Source organism: Prunus avium, chromosome 3 (assembly GCF_965620075.1).
Source record: "Prunus avium chromosome 3, drPruAviu1.hap1.1, whole genome shotgun sequence".
Classification (NCBI taxonomy): domain Eukaryota; kingdom Viridiplantae; phylum Streptophyta; class Magnoliopsida; order Rosales; family Rosaceae; genus Prunus; species Prunus avium.
In genome coordinates, this window is record NC_142286.1 from 7,356,178 (window position 1) to 7,374,627 (window position 18,450).

The window sequence follows — 18,450 nt, forward strand, 5'->3', positions numbered from 1 at the left end:
CTGGGGCAAACACTTCTTTGTAATCGACACCATATTTTTGCTTGTATCCCTTTGCTACCAAACGGGCCTTGTGCTTGTCCACCTCACCTCTCTCATTCAATTTAGTTTTAAAAACCCATTTCACACCTATAGTCTTCTGACCTTTAGGCAAATCAGTAAGCTCCCATGTATCATTTTTCTCAATAGACTTAATTTCTGCATCCATTGCCTCTTGCCATTTTGAATCCTCAACTGCTTCCTCAAAGGTGAGAGGAGTAGAATCTGCAAACAAAGCAAAGTGTGCAGTAGCATCATCATCAGAGAGTTCATCTCCACTTACATAATCATTCATCCATGATGGTCTCTTCCTTGGACATTGAATTTGAGGTGCCTGAACATCTGCAGGCAGATCATTTTCTAGTGGGATTTCATCAGGCTCAGGAGACTGCTCAATGCTATTGTCTGTTGCATCAAAGTTAGCTGGAATTTGCTGTTGCTTCTTGCCTTCTCCAGACCAAACCTACGTCTTTTCTTCATCAAAGACCACATCTCTGCTAGTGATCACCTTCTCAGTAGTTGGGTTGAATAATTTGTAGGCTTTGGAGTGTTCACTAACTCCAAGAAATACACACTTTGCACCCTTGTCGTCGAGCTTCTTCCTCTTTACGTCTGGAATGTGTGCATATGCTATGCACCCAAACACTTTAAAGTGATCCACTGAGGGTTTCCGTCCACTCCAAGCTTCCTCAGGTGTCATGTTTTTAACAGAGAAAGTAGGGCATCTGTTCAAAACATGAATGGGCCACAAAACTGTTTCAGGCCAAAAACTTTTAGGAACTTCTCCCTTAACTAGCAAGCTTCTGACCATATTGAGAATGGTTCGATTTTTCCTCTCGGATACACCGTTTTGCTGGGGTGTATATGAAGCAGTGAGTTGCCTTCGTATCCCTTGCTCTTCACAAAAAACTTCAAATTCTTTTGAGCAATATTCGCCACCACGATCTGTTCGAAGAGTTTTGATCCTTCTTCCACTTTCATTCTCAACAAGTGCCTTGAAACTTTTAAATGCATTAAAAGCCTCTGATTTTTCCCGCAAAAAATACACCCATGCCTTTCTACTGAAGTCATCAATAAAAGAAATAAAATATTTCTTTTTACCATTCGATATTGGATTGATTGGACCACATATGTCTGAATGCACCAGCTCCAGTAGGTTTTGTGCTCTCCATGCCTTTCCTTTGGGAAATTGATCACGATGTTGTTTGCTAACAACACACTCTTCGCAAACTTGGGAAGGAATACTAATCTGAGGAAGACCTGTCACCATATTTTTCTGCTGGAGGGTCTTCAATCCACCAAAACTCAAGTGGCCATAACGAAAATGCCACAACCAAAAAGGATCTTTTACTTCAGCTACCAAACAAGATTGCACACTTGTAATCTTCAATGGAAACAACCTGTTTGAACTCATTTGCACAACAGCAATGGCTCCTCTAGTGGGATCATAAATCTCACAAACACCCTTTTGAATAGTGATTACATAACCCTTTTCTTGTAACTGACCAGCACTCAACAGATTACTTTTCAAGTCAGGAACGTAAAGGACATTAGAAATTGTTTCTACAAAACCATTCTTGTTTCTTATCTCTATATTACCCTTTCCCATCACTTTCACAGTGGAAAAATCACCAAAACTTACTTTAGAATGAAAGCCTTCATTTAAATAAGAAAAAGAAGACTTACTTCCACACATGTGGTTACTGCAGCCCGTATCCACATACCAAACATCAGACTCAGGTTCCTGATTAGCTTGAACAGCCATTAACAAAGTTTCCACTTCCTTCTTTTCGGCAAAATTCGATTGCGCTTCCTTTTCTTCGTCTTCAGGCAGCTTAGTATAACATTCAGAACGATAATGTCCAAATTTATGACATCTAAAGCACTCTACCTTTGATTTGTCAAAATATTGATCTCGATCTCCCCTACCTCTACCTCTACCCCTTCCTCTAGAGTTTGAGAAATGAGTAGAGATAGAAGCCTTTAAAGCTTGCTCCTCTGAAGTTGAACTTCGGTTCATCTTCTGTTCATGGACTAGCAAGGAGCTTTGCAGTTCATCAAGAGAAAATGCATCTATATCTTTGGATTCTTCAATGGAACACACAACATAATCAAATTTTGGTGTCAGGGAACGCAATATCTTTTCCACAATGGTGACATCTCCCATCTTCTCACCATGAAATCGCATTTTGTTGCTGATCTCCATAGTCCTGGCACAATAACTTGTGACAGATTCCCCATCCTTCATTTGTAGAGTCTCAAAATCTCTTCGCAAAGCTTGAAGCTGTGCACGCTTCACTCTAGCAGAGCCTTGATATTTTTTCTTCATGGAATCCCAAATATCTTTGGAAGTTTCTTTGCTAAGAATTGTTTCCAAGATAGAACGATCAATTGCCTGAAAAAGACAATTTTTTGCCTTCAAATCTTTGAGCTTTCTCCCTTCCAACTCTGTTTTCTGGACATCTGTCAAGACTGTATCTGTTGATGGTGCTTGAATTCCAGATTCAACGATCGGCCAATACTCTTTTGACCGTAGAAAGTTCTCCATTAGCATACTCCAATGGTCATAGTGACCATCAAAACGTGGAATCGCAGGTTGCACAAAGTTGTTTTCAGACGCCATGTAGTCTTGTTGCTACAAGATGAAAGCTTGTTGCTTTTTCAAACCAGGCCCCAGTGGGGGGCTCTGATACCACTGATACAACGATAAGGAAAAACAAAAAGAGACGTATTGGAATGATAAAGCTCTGTATTTCGTTGATTAAACTGAATGGGAAAATTACAACTTAAATAAGAAAACAAGTCTGCTGCTGCAAGCAACATAACATCCACTTAGCAGATTTTGTGGAACTACATACCACGACTCCAGCATGAAAAATGAACCTGACCATGATTCCTAAAACTTAGGGATTCTCCTGTAGACTAGGTAAACAAGACTCCTAACTACATACAACCACTTTATTGAAACATAAATAATCTAAAGATAAATCTTAACAGTACTTGCCTAAATTATTTGTGAGAGGTGAGCCAGAAATAAAACTGATTTCAGCCGCTAACTCCTTATTAGTATTCGGGAACAGTAGATAGCTGTGATCGGTTCATAATTGTATATTATTTTGTACCCTTCTAGCTTATGATTTGGCTATGTGTTTGAGTTAAACTTGTGCTTTTAATCCTTTTTGTGTTTATCTTTCAGTTAATTGACATTTAGGTAACAATGATGACTTTGGATAGGAAATGATGCAATCCATGCATGTTAAGGCTTGATTTGGGTGAATGGAAGAAGGGCTTAAAGACAAACACATTTTGGCTACAACTCCTTTCCAGCCCAATTTCGTAGGTCAGCTTCTTGGCCTTGGATCAGCATGCTATGGGGCTTGGATGAGGTGAAGATCTTCATGAAACTTGTTCCAATGGGTGTCTAGTACAACATATCCAAATTTCAGCCCAATTGGACATTTGTGGAGTGCTCAGCCCGCCCAACACTCAACCCTGCTCAGGAGGATTTGCAGCTGCCAGCTTTGTCATGTGCCTCCATGTGCCTCACCCATGCTGCAACTGACTTTGGATCCAACATAATGAGTGAAGTGGGGAGGCATTCCAGCTATGAAATTCTAAAGGATCAAGTTGGTACATGCTGGAGTTATTATAGAGAAAGCATGTGCATGCATGTAAAGCATAAATGAAATGAAGTCAATTCCAGTCTCTGTTCGGCAGCCAAATTGCAAGGCCCAAAACGCATACTTCTATTGCTCCGATAGGAATACTTTCTTCATAGAAGTTGTTCCAATGGGTGTCTACTATAACATATCCAGATTTGAGCCCCATTGGATAAGTTTTGAAACCTCTGGCCTTCCTACACCAAGTCTGGTTCAGAAGACTCGTTTTTGTTCAACAACCAAAAGAAGACCACATGGGTTGGCAGCAAAAGGCAGCCACAATTGATCACCTTTGATCCCATGTGAAGAAAGCTTGAGGTGCAGCAAAAGAAGTATGGGATGGGATTGATTCCAACCACACTAATATAGACAAGATGAAGTGGGAGTTATGGGTTGTATTAAATGAGGAATGGTGGTGTTGGATTTCATCATGATGTTCCTCCCTCTTTAGCCCTATAAATAGAGGAGTCTTCAAGCTACAAAATTCACTTCAGCCATCCTCCACACTTCCATCATCCAGAAATCATCCTCATACATTCCCACAACCCCAAACACTCAAGCAATCAACCCAATACTCTAAACTGCCCCAAAATCACCAAAACAGCTCCAGAAAACCTCCCTTCCATTTCCCTACGAATTTCCTCTTTCTCATCCATCACCACTCACTCAAGCTCATCTCAAATCACCTCCATATCCTTCATACATCCTTCTAGACGTGGAGAAGCTCTTGGAGAAGCATTGGACACTACAAGAACTTCAGAAAAGGGTTTTTCTACTCTTATGGCATTCATTATGTTTTCCCATTTCTATTTTAGTTTCTTTTCCATTATGAGTAACTAAATCCATAACTAGGGCTTCGATGTAACCTAACATGAATATTCTGGGTTTATAAGTTTGGAGTTTCAAGTTTGATTCATGATTCATGTTCTTATTCATTATGCTTATAAGTTAACATGCTTGTTTGAATGATTGATCACCATTAGAACTTGTTTGTTAACTATCTTGGTTTGAATTAAGAGTAGACACCATGCTTTAATTCGAATTGAACTATGAATAGGAAGAGTATGTATGGACATTCGACAACAGGGATTAGATACATGCTTGGTTGTTTAAATTGTTCTTCTATGCTTAATGGGTTCCTAATGCTTAATTTTAGGTTAGACAACAAATGATCAAATTAGGGAATTAGGAACACAAGGTTAGGATCAAACACCATGGCCTAATCATACTTTAGCTAGAATCAATCTTTGAATCTGAATTAGACTTGTTACTTGACTCCATATAACCCAGAATTGAATTGTTATGGTGATTCGAATGCCCTAGTCTCCAAATCTGTTTTCCAACTCTTAAAACCACTCTTTGTTACACTTGTTTATTTGCTTTCATTCGCAATTTCAGTTTGCTCACTTCCTTTCACAATCACAATCACTCTCACTTTAATTTCTGTTTTAGACTTAACTTCCTAACTTCTTGAATTCGGTAATCTACGTACATAACTAATTTGAACTTCTCAGTCTTCGTGGGTACGACCTCGTACTTGTCTTGCTATATTACTAATTGCCCCGTACAATTGCGAGTTAACATAATAATTAACAACAAATTTTGGCGCCGTTGCCGGGGACTGAACGAAAGTTCTTCCCTGGTTATGTGCCCAAGGTTACCCTATTCTTTTTAGTGTTTCTAATTAATCTAATTTTCTGTTTCAGGTAGTTTATGTCTAAAAGACCGTTCCTTGAACAAGTGAGGTCTTCGTTCCAACGCTCCAGATCTTTGAACGCAGGACCATCGTTGCAACCCAACCGGGTGATCTCTGAAGTTCATAATCGTCTAGAAAGAGAGTTGTCAACTGCAAAAGAGCAAGCTCTTGCCACATTTACAAGTATTGCTCTCCACACTGAACTTCCTGGTTCTTCACCTTCAAATTCGGAAGCAAGTTCAGACCAAGAAGAAGAAGAAGAGATGGCTGCCAATGAATTCATGGGAGAACTTGATATCCCAACAATTCCAGCATCTCCTTCAAGCATTTTGCTGCCCACTGTAGCTCGAAATTATGAGCTTAAATCTTCTCATCTTAATATGCTGCCTTCCTTTTATGGTTTACCTAATGAAGATCCATTAACTCATATAAAGGATATTTTTAATGTTGTGAGTTCTTTTCCCTTGACAGGTGTGACAGAAGATCAACTTCGAATGAGAGTGTTTCCATACACTTTGAAGGATAAGGCGAAATATTGGTTGAATTCTTTGAAGCCTGGTTCACTCACTACATGGGCTGCCATTCAAAAGAAGTTCTTGGAGAAATACTTCTCCACGCAAAAGACCGACATGCTTAGGGATAAGATCTTGTTATTTGCACAGCAAGATGATGAATCGTTTTGTGAAGCATGGGAGAGATTCAATGGGCTGCTCAACCAATGTCCTCATCATGGGATTCCATTGAAGCTTCAAATGCGTATGTTTTATAAAGGACTAACCCCTTCTAGTCATAATATAGTCACCAATTTTGCAGGTGGTTCTTTTAAAACCAAAACTCTAGAAGAAACATACGAACTCTTTGAGGAGATAGCAATGGAGACCCAACATACGGATACAAGAGGTAAACGTGTTATTAGTGGTTCTAATGATGCTTCTAGTGTGCAGATTTCAAAACTGGAACAAAAGCTAGATGCTCTTCTTGCATTAAACTCAAGAAGCCCTCCGAAGGAAGTGTGTAGTATTTGCGAAACTCCTGACCATGCTACCATAGCTTGTCCACTTGGGGCTGGATATCCAGAATTTGTGCAAGAGCAAGCTAAGTTGGTAAATTCCTACAACCAAGGTCCAAGAAATGATCCATACTCTCAAAGTTATAATCCAGGTTGGAGGAATCATCCAAACTTTTCATGGAGGAATACTCAGAATCAAGCCAATCCCCCTTCATTCCAAAAGCCACAACAAACATCATCATTGGATGATATAGTTAAGCAGATGGCAATCAACCAATCCAATTTCCAGCAAACTACACAAGCTGCCATTGCCAAATTGGAAGTTCAAATAGGCCAATTAGCTGCTGAAATAACTCAAAGAGCACCTGGGAAATGGCCAAGCCAAACCGAGATCAATCCAAAGAACCAAGAAGCCAAGGCCATTCATGTGCTCAGATCAGGTAAGATCATTGATAGTAAAGTTGATTCTAATCTTTCAAATGATGTTGTGATTGTAGAAGATGAAGAGGAGGAGACCACGGCTACAGAAGGGGAACATCTCAAAACTTCTCAATCTGCTCCTAATGACAAATCAGATTCTCAGGAATCCAAACAATTCCAATTGCATAAGAGAGATGACAAATTTGTGCCACCACATCTTCAAGAAGATAGATACGTGCCACCCGCTCCATATGTTCCACCGATTCCATTTCCAGGCCGTCTTAAGAAAGCAAAGCAAGATAAGGCTTTTAAAGAGATTTATGATATTTTGAGTAAAGTTAATATCAATTTGCCTTTGCTTGATGTTATTGAACAGATTCCTGCATATGGAAAGTTCATCAAGGACTTGAAAACTCACAAGCTCAATTTCGCTCCAAATGAAGATGTAAAGCTTGACCAGAATGTAAGTGCTGTGTTGCAAAGGAAGCTTCCACCAAAACTAGTTGATCCTGGCAGCTTTGACATTCCCATTAACATTGGAGGCAATAAGGTTGGAAGAGCCATGTTGGACTTGGGAGCAAGTGTCAACCTAATGCCATATTCATTGTATCAAAAGCTTGGCTTAGAAGAGATGAAGAAGACTTCAATACGACTTGAACTAGCTGATCATTCTATAAAATATCCAAAAGGTATTGTAGAAGATATTTTAGTTCAAGTTAATACACTAATTCTCCCTGCTGATTTTGTAGTGATGGACATGGAAGACAATCCAAATGGAGATCATGTTGATCGCATTCTCCTAGGCAGGCCATTCATGGCCACTGCAGACATAGTTATCAAAGTGAAAGATAGCACCCTTTCCATGACTGTTCTGGGTGAAACTGTTGAATTTAAAATGCTTAATGCTCTATCTCAACCTTCTATCTCTCTTGATTCTTGCTTTTCAATTGATGTTGTGGATCATGAGGTTTCTTCCAAAATTTTGCAGAGAAAGTCTAATGATGCTCTAGAAGCTGTCTTAACACAAGAAGAGGAAGATCTTTGTGAACCGGAGTTCCAAGAAGTGGTGGCTGCCTTAGAAGTGTTTCAACCATACCCACCATTCTTTAGGCCACCACTCGAGCCTCTTGGACCATCATCCACGAAATTGGAGCCATCCATTATCACCCCACCAAAGCTAGAACTTAAACCACTGCCCAATCATCTTAAATATACTTATTTGGGTGCTAACGAAACTCTCCCTATTATAATTGCTGCAGGTCTCACCTCACATGAAGAAGAGAGCTTAATTAAGGTTCTAAAAGAGCATAAAACAGCCATTGGGTGGACCATAGCAGACATCAAAGGAATTAGTCCAAGCATGTGCATGCACCGGATTCTAATGGAAGAAGACAGCAAACCATCCCGTGATGCCCAAAGGAGGCTAAATCCCAACATGAAAGAGGTGGTTAGAGCTGAAGTTTTAAAGCTACTCGATGTAGGAATCATCTACCCAATTTCAGATTCTAAGTGGATGAGCCCTGTACAAGTTGTTCCGAAGAAGTCCGGAATCACCGTTGTGAAGAATGAGAAGAATGAGATAGTTCCTACACGAACTATCACTGGTTGGAGAGTTTGCATTGATTACAGGAAGTTGAACACATCCACTAGAAAAGATCATTTCCCCTTGCCTTTTATTGATCAAATGCTTGAACGTTTATCTGGCCATGCTTACTATTGTTTTCTTGATGGTTTTTCAGGTTATAATCAAATTCCCATTGCTCCGGAAGACCAAGAGAAAACCACATTCACATGCCCATTTGGTACGTTTGCTTATAGAAGGATGCCATTCGGTTTGTGCAATGCCCCAGCAACTTTCCAAAGATGCATGATGTCAATCTTTTCAGATATGGTGGAACGATTCATTGAGGTATTTATGGATGATTTTTCAGTTTTTGGTTCCTCTTTTGATAATTGTCTTCACCACTTGTCTCTAGTGCTTAAAAGATGCCAGGAAACAAATCTGATTTTGAATTGGGAGAAGTGTCACTTCATGGTGAGACAAGGCATTGTGCTAGGCCATGTGATTTCAAGCAAGGGAATTGAAGTGGATAAAGCCAAGATCGATCTCATCTCAAATCTGCCACCCCCTACCTCTGTGAAAGGAATTAGAAGCTTTCTAGGTCATGCTGGATTCTATAGAAGGTTCATCAAAAATTTCTCAAGCATTACAAGGCCATTGTGTAATCTCCTTGCTAAGGATGCTGTTTTTGAGTTTAATGAAGCTTGCATGGAAGCCTTTACTACCTTGAAGAGGGAGCTAACTTCAGCCCCTATTATCATAGCTCCAGATTGGTCTTTACCATTTGAAATAATGTGTGATGCCTCTGACTTTGCTATTGGTGCAGTTTTAGGTCAAAAGAAGAACAAGCTCCCCCATGTGATTCATTATGCTAGCCGGACCTTGAATGATGCTCAAATCAACTACTCCACAACAGAGAAGGAGTTCCTTGCTGTGGTTTTTGCTTTAGAAAAATTTCGTTCTTATCTTGTTGGTTCTAAAGTAATTGTTTATTCTGACCATGCAGCTCTTAGATACTTGCTCACTAAGAAGGACGCAAAACCACGCTTAATTAGATGGATTCTCTTGCTGCAAGAGTTTGATTTGGAAATTCGAGACAAGAAGGGATGTGAGAATGTGGTAGCTGATCATTTGAGCAGAATTGTGGTTGAAGAAAAAGGAGAAGCTGTGCTACCCTTGAATGAGACTTTCCCTGATGAACAACTATATGCTGCCCAAGTCAAAGAACCATGGTATGCTGATTTTGTTAATTATCTTGCTTGTGGTGTTCTTAGAAATAATCTAACTTCTCAGGACAAGAAGAAGTTCTTTTCCATGGTGAAACATTATGTCTGGGATGAACCTTTCTTATTCAAGCATTGCCCGGATCAACTCATCAGAAGATGTGTTCCAGAAGAAGAGCAAGAAAGCATACTTAGGCATAGCCACGAATTGGCTTGTGGAGGTCACTTTGGAGCTAAGAAAACAGCACTTAAAATTCTCCAATCTGGTTTCTTTTGGCCCACTCTATTCAAAGATGCGTTTAATTTTTGTGTTAAGTGTGATAGGTGTCAAAGGATGGGGAACATAAGTCGCAGGAACGAAATGCCATTGAATAGCATACTTGTTGTGGAGCTCTTCGATGTGTGGGGTATTGATTTCATGGGACCATTCCCATCTTCCTTTGGTTGTACTTACATACTTGTTGCTGTTGATTATGTGTCTAAATGGGTGGAAGCCATAGCCACCAAAACCAATGATCATAAGGTGGTGCTCAAGTTCTTGAAGGATAATATTTTCACAAGGTTTGGTACTCCAAGGGCTGTCATTAGTGATGGAGGCAGCCACTTCTGTAACAAGCCATTCGAAGCACTCATGAAGAAGTACAACATCACCCATCGAGTCTCTACACCATATCATCCGCAAACTTCTGGTCAAGTGGAAATAAGCAATAGAGAAATTAAGCACATCCTGGAGAAGGTGGTGAACAATACAAGGAAAGATTGGGCAGCCAAGCTCAATGATTCATTATGGGCTTATAGGACTGCATATAAGACTCCCATTGGGATGAGCCCTTATCGTCTTGTGTTTGGGAAAGCTTGTCACCTGCCAATGGAGCTTGAACACAATGCTTTTTGGGCCATCAAGAAGTTAAATTTTGATCTAGACAAGGCAGGCCATGCAAGAAAGTTTCAGCTCAATGAATTGGAAGAAATTAGACATGAGTCTTATGAGAATGCAAAGCTTTACAAAGAACGAACCAAGAGTTACCATGACAGAAACATTCAACGGAAAGAGTTCTCCAAAGGTATGTCAGTTCTTTTGTTTAACCCACGATTGCGTCTCTTTCCAGGAAAATTGAAGTCTAGATGGCAAGGCCCATTCACCGTGGTCAATGTTTCTCCCTATGGAGCTGTGGAGATTCAAAACCCTAAAGACAGCTCAACTTTCAAAGTAAATGGACAACGTTTAAAGCCATTCTATGAGGGAATCTCAGCTGGCATTCAAACAGGCCATGTGGTGGATCAACTTCCCTTTGTACCATCAACTTAGCTGATCACATAATGTCTTGCCAAGACAGTAACTAAGGCGCTTCTTGGGAGGCAACCCATGTGTTCAAGAAGAAGGTGCTTGGTAGCAATCGACCTAATCGCATCAAGGGGGAGCATTTCTATCCTTTCTCTTTACTTGTTTTGTTTTTATTTTAGTCATTTTAAGTTTCTGTTTCTTTAAATAATTTTTTTTCATATGAGCTAACTTTTGGTAACCCCAGTGAGCACCTCCGTCAATACAGTGTCTAGGAGTTCTTTAGGCGACACCTTCTGTGTCTAAGAAGTTTGGGTTTTAAGCGGGACCATTGTGACCCCTCCAACCTTCCCGGATCCCCTGGCTGTGTTTTCTGAGGCCCTTAACTGGTCATCCGTGAGTTGCTTGTATATTTGTTTTTTTTTTTTTTTTTTTTTTTTTTTTTTTTTTTTTTCTTCTAAACTTTTTCTTAACTTTTCCCTTTATCATTTACTTGTTCTCAATCTTCTTTACTTTGCTTTAACATTGAGGACAATGTTCAATTCAGGTCTGGGGGGAAGGTTTTCAAATTTCATTCATTTGTGTTTTCAATTTTCGTTCATTTGTCACTAATTTTTTTTTTTAATGTCATACAATCGATGCTATGGAGCTGCCATTGAGGTTTTCATATCAGAATTTTGCACTTCACAAAGCTTTGGCTCCTAGAATTCTGGTGGCTAAAGTACCATGCTCAAATTCTCGAAGGAGAATAGTGGAGACTACCCTAGTGAGCTATATTGAGCCCAATTGCTTTCTTGAGAGGGTTTAAAGTGTTTCTACTTCTCATCCCAATTTATTTTCTTCATTTCACTCTAAATGATCTCATTATTCCATTTTGATTGAATACTAAGGATGATTCTCTTTTGCAGATATCATGTGCTTGCTCTCATTCATGAATGAACTCATTGAAGTGATGCTAGGCTATGTGTGCATAACCATTCGATGTGCTTTCTTTTCACCCTACCTATATGTGTGTTCCATCAACCCTCTTGAAGCCAAACACTTAAAGCCTTTTCTTCTATCACCCTCATCATTTCCCTACCTTTGTATCTCAATCTGAGATACTTCACCTATTGTAGCCATACCCTATAGCTTAGAAATATACCAAGGTGTGCCAAGATAAAGTTTGAAGCAAGGAAGTTGCTGCCATGTGCCTAAATGAAAGATGGTGTGATTCTGTGCAATGAAGTTAATGAAGATGCAGATCAAATCAACGAAGATGAAAGTGTTTCGATTTGATCTAAGTGTAAAAAAAAATAAAAAAAAATAAATAAATAAAGTCTATGCCAGGTGGTACCATGAAGTTTGCAGCCATGCCATTATAAGTCAATGCTACCTTGCAGATCAATGAAGAATGCAACCTTGGTATGTTCTTAAGTTACCTGTTTTTTCTTCCAATTCTTCCATTTCCCCTAACCTTACCTTTCATTACAAACCTTGTGAAAGACCTAGCTGATCTTTGAGGATGTATTCATGGGTGCTGGTAGGTATGTGTGTATCTCTATTCTTAGTATTTGATTCCCTTCATGAGATCTAACCAAATATTGTGCTTCTATTTCATATACTCACTTTAGCTTGTTTGAGAGAATAAAACCATTGGTTCTGAGTGATTGAGTGTTATCTGTGAGAATTAGAGTCGAATCATGTTCTTTATTCAAGGTTTGAGTGTGCTTGCTTTGAAACCGTGTGCCTTTGAGCTATAGCTTCCACATTACACACTGATTGATCACCTATCTTGGCAACTCTACGGTGTTGGAGGTATGACTAAAGTTTTCTTTCGTTCTCATTAGTTGATTTCAAGTTTTACTAACCACTTTGTTTTGTAGAGTTAGTAATGTGTTTGTGGGTATCGTTTCTGTTAAACCCTCAGGAGACACAACTCCTCCTACTAGGGATGCCTAGAGGTTTAAAGGCTTGTTGCATACGCTCAATGCAATCGAGTTACCTACGAAAGTGGTTTAGTTAACTTTTTGTTTTTAACTTTGTTTTGTGTTGTTTTGCTCGAGGACTAGCAAAATCTAGGTTTGGGGGTATTTGATCGGTTCATAATTGTATATTATTTTGTACCCTTCTAGCTTATGATTTGGCTATGTGTTTGAGTTAAACTTGTGCTTTTAATCCTTTTTGTGTTTATCTTTCAGTTAATTGACATTTAGGTAACAATGATGACTTTGGATAGGAAATGATGCAATCCATGCATGTTAAGGCTTGATTTGGGTGAATGGAAGAAGGGCTTAAAGACAAACACATTTTGGCTACAACTCCTTTCCAGCCCAATTTCGTAGGTCAGCTTCTTGGCCTTGGATCAGCATGCTATGGGGCTTGGATGAGGTGAAGATCTTCATGAAACTTGTTCCAATGGGTGTCTAGTACAACATATCCAAATTTCAGCCCAATTGGACATTTGTGGAGTGCTCAGCCCGCCCAACACTCAACCCTGCTCAGGAGGATTTGCAGCTGCCAGCTTTGTCATGTGCCTCCATGTGCCTCACCCATGCTGCAACTGACTTTGGATCCAACATAATGAGTGAAGTGGGGAGGCATTCCAGCTATGAAATTCTAAAGGATCAAGTTGGTACATGCTGGAGTTATTATAGAGAAAGCATGTGCATGCATGTAAAGCATAAATGAAATGAAGTCAATTCCAGTCTCTGTTCGGCAGCCAAATTGCAAGGCCCAAAACGCATACTTCTATTGCTCCGATGGGAATACTTTCTTCATAGAAGTTGTTCCAATGGGTGTCTACTATAACATATCCAGATTTGAGCCCCATTGGATAAGTTTTGAAACCTCTGGCCTTCCTACACCAAGTCTGGTTCAGAAGACTCGTTTTTGTTCAACAACCAAAAGAAGACCACATGGGTTGGCAGCAAAAGGCAGCCACAATTGATCACCTTTGATCCCATGTGAAGAAAGCTTGAGGTGCAGCAAAAGAAGTATGGGATGGGATTGATTCCAACCACACTAACATAGACAAGATGAAGTGGGAGTTATGGGTTGTATTAAATGAGGAATGGTGGTGTTGGATTTCATCATGATGTTCCTCCCTCTTTAGCCCTATAAATAGAGGAGTCTTCAAGCTACAAAATTCACTTCAGCCATCCTCCACACTTCCATCATCCAGAAATCATCCTCATACATTCCCACAACCCCAAACACTCAAGCAATCAACCCAATACTCTAAACTGCCCCAAAATCACCAAAACAGCTCCAGAAAACCTCCCTTCCATTTCCCTACGAATTTCCTCTTTCTCATCCATCACCACTCACTCAAGCTCATCTCAAATCACCTCCATATCCTTCATACATCCTTCTAGACGTGGAGAAGCTCTTGGAGAAGCATTGGACACTACAAGAACTTCAGAAAAGGGTTTTTCTACTCTTATGGCATTCATTATGTTTTCCCATTTCTATTTTAGTTTCTTTTCCATTATGAGTAACTAAATCCATAACTAGGGCTTCGATGTAACCTAACATGAATATTCTGGGTTTATAAGTTTGGAGTTTCAAGTTTGATTCATGATTCATGTTCTTATTCATTATGCTTATAAGTTAACATGCTTGTTTGAATGATTGATCACCATTAGAACTTGTTTGTTAACTATCTTGGTTTGAATTAAGAGTAGACACCATGCTTTAATTCGAATTGAACTATGAATAGGAAGAGTATGTATGGACATTCGACAACAGGGATTAGATACATGCTTGGTTGTTTAAATTGTTCTTCTATGCTTAATGGGTTCCTAATGCTTAATTTTAGGTTAGACAACAAATGATCAAATTAGGGAATTAGGAACACAAGGTTAGGATCAAACATCATGGCCTAATCATACTTTAGCTAGAATCAATCTTTGAATCTGAATTAGACTTGTTACTTGACTCCATATAACCCAGAATTGAATTGTTATGGTGATTCGAATGCCCTAGTCTCCAAATCTGTTTTCCAACTCTTAAAACCACTCTTTGTTACACTTGTTTATTTGCTTTCATTCGCAATTTCAGTTTGCTCACTTCCTTTCACAATCACAATCACTCTCACTTTAATTTCTGTTTTAGACTTAACTTCCTAACTTCTTGAATTCGGTAATCTACGTACATAACTAATTTGAACTTCTCAGTCTTCGTGGGTACGACCTCGTACTTGTCTTGCTATATTACTAATTGCCCCGTACAATTGCGAGTTAACATAATAATTAACAACAAGCTGATTTCTCAAAATTGACAATTTGGCCCGAGGCTTTGCAGAAAATCTCAAGGCATTGTTTCCTTGAAACTTTTCTTCTGAAAACAAGTCACCTACATCCATAAATAATATAATATAACGTATTGCCAATTAAAAGCTACGCACGTTTAGTTAATTTCTTTCCTCCCCCTCCCCCGACTCTTCTCTCTCTCCTCTCTCCTCTCTCCTCTTCCCCACACTCTGTATCTCTCCCTCTCTCACTCTTCGCCTCAATATTTCCTTTTGGATTTCCAGAATCCGCATTAAAAAATTTCTTCTTCATCATCAGCTATATTGCAATTTACATGTTTCTTTTTCTTTCCTTGCAATCATATTTAATTTTTTAGTTTATTAATTAATTACTATTAGTATCGGGAAAGGAAACTGGAGACTCCATTAGTATGAAATCCATCTGCATGCGCATATGCAACTTCTGTACAGTATTTGATTAGCAATTAGATATTTACTTGATATACATTGTTTCCTAATAAGAAAAAGAAAGATGGGAAGATTGTGTATTTTTTTTTTCTGAACTAATATGCATTTCAATTTCATTCATTCGTCAATCTAATCATTCTAAGATCACAAAAAGTTTATCCTTAATAAAATCAACCATGCAGGACCAGGGGCAGAGGCACATTGGGACCAGTGCATTCCTAGGCCCCAACTCAGATTTTATTAATAATTAAAAAAATAACTATATGCATTGCTGTAAGGAAGCTCCAAATGCAGAAAGTGGTGGGTCTGCTGCCAAAAAGAACCTCTCAGTTTTAGCTTTCCGTGTTATTGAATGATATATTATTTTACCATGTGGGGGTCTAGCAGTCAATCCCGCGTTTCCTTCCAAGACTAGGCCACCCCGTTCCCACAAGATTTTTAACTTTATAACCATCCCTATTACGACTCTCTTTCTATTGAATTTATGTGCAGATTACGAAAGGGAAAAAGTTTAGAGATATTCGCTAAATTGATCAACTTCAAGTCTGTATTTGTTCATCCTTTGTTGCAATTGTTAATCTGTGTTGGTGTATTTTAAATTTTATTTTATGAACTTCCATATATGCGATTCTCTATTGGTCTGATTAGTAGAATTAATAGACTGCTCAATTTGTTTTGGTTTATAATTAATGAAAAGACAATATAAGTTTTTTAATGTTTTGGTATGTTTTATAAGTTCGAATTTTTTATTGTTTATATTTTGTGGAATGCCTCTACACACATGAAATCCTGACTTCGCCACTGTGCAGGACCCTGTCATCAAAATTTAAATTGAGAGAGAGATACAGAATGATGGAGAGACGTTGGGGAAGAGGAGAGAGAAGAGAGAGGGGTTGGGGGAGGGGGAGGAAAGAAATTAAAAAGGGGCATAGAATCTCAGGATGTGTGCTGGGCTGTGGGGCCTTATTTATTTATTTATTTATTTAAATCTTCACATAAAATTAATTGAAGTTAACTATGGGACAAGTGTCAAACTTTAAGAGTGGTGGTAAATATACACCTTTGGTTGATCTCTAGTGAGCAAAAATACTCTCACTCGTCTGACATAGGCATCAGTCGCTTAATTATTTCCTTCATGAATTTAATTTTCCATCTGCATTCGTATATTTGTATTATTTTATTGAGAATAAGAGAAAACAATAAATAAAAAAATGAGAAAGTTTAACAAACCTTAATTAAGTGAGTTAACTCAATTGAAACTTGATAATATATTATATTGAGAATAAGAGAATAAACAAAAGTCACAAACATGTTTGTTAGACCAAGAGGAAGTATGTTTTGTCTACCGAAAAAAGAGAAAAATAGGTGAAAAAGACTTGGATTTTAAGAATTTGTGTTAATAATAATAATAATAATAATAATAATAGATATAGTAAATTTAAGGAGCCAAGTTTTTTTCTAAAATATTCTATTGATGATTCCACTATTTACATTGGGCTTGATTCTGGATAGGCCATAATCACTTTAGGGAAGAAGCATTTTCCACGTGCTTTTCCAAAAAATCACTTTTAGTTATTTTAAGTGATTCTGAGGAGAAGCACCTCCTATGCGCTTCTCCATAAAATCACTTCAAATAACTTAAAGTGATTATTTGGAGAAGTGATTTTCCATAAAAGTGATTATTGGCCTCTTCAGAATTACTCCCAAACGAGCCATTATAAACTTTCCTTTTAGCTTGTTGGTAACTTACATGAGATTTTATTTTTGAGTTTACCATTTGGCTATCGGAGTTCTCAAATAATTTCCATTCCAAATTTACAACATGATTATCAAAATTCAAGAACAAAAAACAAAAAATCACTACTATAACAAAATTTCTGGCTATGCCATCACCACACTAGGCGCCGTTTGCTAGAAAATCACCCGGGGATTGGGTTTCCTTTTAGCACTTTTACCCCGTTACCAAATAATTTCTCTCAATGAAGCTGGCTGGGTTAAATATCTCCAGTACCACAAACATGGGAGCTAGTTGCAAATGTTTCTGCCAATTCCTTTACCTAGGCATTGCAATTTGCATGTGCTTTCTTTTCTTCACAACGATGGCTGGCCACTCCAAACGAGTAGTTAGTGTTGGAGAATTTGGTTTATGGATGCTACTTTTCCTGCAAAACATCAAAGAAAATAGATTAGAAAATTATAATTTACATTGATATAGTAGATTAAATAAAATTAATGAAATTACAGCAAGATACTTATCTTTTGGGATGTAGAAGATCGTTCTTCCTGATACTTGAGTAGAATAATAGTTTTAGGTTGAGGCGTGTAATTCACTGTCCTTAAGAGTAGATTTCGCCCCTCGGAGACAATGTCTCGGTGTAGCAAGGTTGTATGGCGCCCTACCCTCCAGGATACAACAACCTATGACCCTCATAAGCGTACACTCACAATACTTGGGTCAGATGAACAACTTGAATCTTTCCCAAGATAAAAGAAAACAAATTGGAACACAAACTCAAGAATGTGGAGGAGAAAATAATGAAGAAATGTGTCTATCTAATTTCTCTTCTCCTTTTTTAACACATAGCTCGAATGGTTTATTATATTGGAGATTACCAACTCCAAGTGAACGTTGGGTTTTTAACCAAGCAATTAAACCACATAAAACACTTGCACGTTAAGAACAAAATTTGATCCCAACTAAGCAATTAACTCACGCAATAAAGATTGGAATCAAAACATTCACCAACTATTGTAAACCAAATACATTTAACTTATTTAAATGATAAAATAAATTGAAATATTAAGTAACGGTAATAACTCAATTAAAACCAAAGAGGAGATATCAAAACCGACAAAGCTAACAAT

The 18,450-nt window shown here is 38.4% G+C and overlaps 1 non-coding gene across 1 annotated transcript; it reads right to left on the reverse strand.

Moving 5' to 3' along the window:
- Window positions 1-6,020: 6,020 nt before the first annotated feature.
- On the reverse strand, window positions 6,021-6,127 carry LOC148295523 (small nucleolar RNA R71). Its single transcript, XR_015834971.1, has one exon. It is a non-coding gene; the product is annotated as a small nucleolar RNA R71 (small nucleolar RNA).
- Between the last annotated feature and the right edge of the window lie 12,323 nt (window positions 6,128-18,450).